General features: G+C 37.0%; 1 pseudogene; it reads right to left on the bottom strand.

Annotated features, from left to right (window-relative positions):
• Window positions 1-482: 482 nt before the first annotated feature.
• On the bottom strand, window positions 483-601 carry LOC128248213 (U4 spliceosomal RNA; annotated as a pseudogene).
• Window positions 602-2,308: the final 1,707 nt, after the last annotated feature.

The following is a 2,308-nucleotide window of genomic DNA, read 5'->3' as shown; positions in this document are numbered from 1 at the left end:
ATATATATATATATATATATATAAGCTCCAAGCGGCTCAGGTAGAAGGTAATGGCGAAATTCTGCTGACTCTTTCACCACAATTTTCTCTCCTGGCGTCCCGTTCAGGTGAAGATCCTACATGCCAATGATATCGGGAACCCGGCCGTTACGAGCCAGACATGGCTGGAGAAGGATCAAACAAAGAACAACATATGAGAATATTCACTCTGTTTGAAGACAAATTCAACAGATGTCACTCCCAGATATTACAAAGTCACTGTAAGAGGACATTCTAATACAGTTCTATATTTAAGAGATGAAGAATTATGTACATTATTTACATTATTTACATTTGACGGATAGGAAAATATTCGATTTATAAGCCCTAAAATTCACTACATAATTGCCCACAGGCATATGCTGTAGTGGTTCAGAGAGCGTGTTACTAACCCCAAGATTCCGAGTTCGATTCCAGGCAGTGACCTAAATAATAAATAATAATAATAATAAATAATAATAATAATAATAATAATAATAATACTAATAATAATATTTTCAACTAGTAATAACCACGCCTCGGATAACCCTCATTGGCTATGGTACCGCCTCTGCGCAAAGCTAACAACATCGAAAAATACCTTAGGAATGAAAACCCAGGTTCGAAATTTCCCCAAAACACCTGATGAATGCTGGAGGGTATATCAGCCGAAACACTGTGTTAACAACAAACACGATGAGGATAAACATCCGTCAAATCTAAATAATGTAAATAGAGGAAATTCTAGTTTCAAATTTTGGCACAAAGCCAACAATTTCGAGAGGAGGCGGGTAAGTCGATTACATCGATCTTGCTATTCACCTGGTAATTATTTCATAGAACTCGAAAGGATGAAAGGTACAGTCAACCTGAGCGGTCTTCGACCTCAGAAAGTAAAGACGAATGAAATTCCGCTAAGCATTTTGCCCGACGTCCTAAACTACTTTGCCATAAATGACAACTTGACCACACGGACTTTAGAGTCACTGACAGCAAGTCGAGAATTGTTTGCAAACATCAAAGTTTAAATATCATTACTCACATTTTACATCGGTCAAACAAATATGATATTTCCTCTCCAACTCACAAACGTACCAAAGCATCGTATTGTATTTCCCGTATTTTTATGAACTGATACAAACTTAATGCAGGCTCTCGTATCCCAGTTTAAAGTTGGGTCTTCATTTACTTGCTGTAGTTATAGCTTAGCCATACTTTTAATACAACATCAAAGCATGTTGTATGAGTGAGCTCGATCTGACTGAAATAGCAAGCTAATCGCACTGAATCACCTGCTTTCGTGTTTAGAAATAAACTTTCACATTCAGAAATATGGTTCTAGATACATGGAATCAAACTAAACCGGACAAACGAAAGGCTTCTCCTGGACTGTTACAACTAACATAAAAGCCATTTACATTACATTCTCTTCTGTTGGAAAGGAACTCAATAAATAACGAGGTTTTGGAATCACCAAAATTAGGAATAAACATGATGTCCTCGAATGGATGACAAGTGATGATATGGCTGCGCCATCAGCATTGCGAGCGGTTTATCAGCGTTAACAATGATGCAAAAACAAGACAACAACGACTAACATGATATCTTCAGACAACAAATTTTGCACTAAATACTTTCATTCTTCAGGATAATTTTCAGTTGCTGCGTTTTAGTAGAATACTATTTATGGATAAGTTTAAAATGATAGCTTTCTGGTAATCGTTTTCGTGATATTGTACGTAATATTCATACATGAAGTGGGATGGGGAAACAATTATAATTTTGCCGGTGGCTTTCCCGGTAGGCGGTCGGTGTTGGTTGAATTCTATCCTCAAATTAGGGGACACGACACGTTTTTGCATTCATTAAAGATGATGATTAGTGCCGATATTGATTATTTTTGATCACACTCGATAGACGATCAAATTTTCTTACCATTTAAACGATCTTCCATGCACCTTCTTTAAAGGATATGCTATCTGCCATATTTGACCAAAGTGCAAACCGTGTACACTTTTGTAAAAGGTTTGAGGTAAAGACGATTTTACATGTGCGAAGGACATTTAAAAGCAGATATCACTATATTATTATTAGACCGAATCGCTAAATACGTCTCTTTGTCGGACTTGAATCTCAAGTTCTTACATTTGTCAAACAAGTTGTTGATGAACTCTGTTGCAGACATTTCAGCGTAATAACAAAAACACTGATACGTTACTTTACACACACACACACACACACACACACACACACACACACACACACACACACACACACACACACACACACG

The sequence above is a fragment of the Octopus bimaculoides genome, chromosome 6, assembly GCF_001194135.2.
Source record: "Octopus bimaculoides isolate UCB-OBI-ISO-001 chromosome 6, ASM119413v2, whole genome shotgun sequence".
In the NCBI taxonomy this organism is placed as follows: Eukaryota; Metazoa; Mollusca; class Cephalopoda; order Octopoda; family Octopodidae; genus Octopus; species Octopus bimaculoides.
The sequence above is the reverse complement of the archived record's forward strand: the minus strand, read 5'-3'. Positions and strand labels throughout refer to the sequence as shown.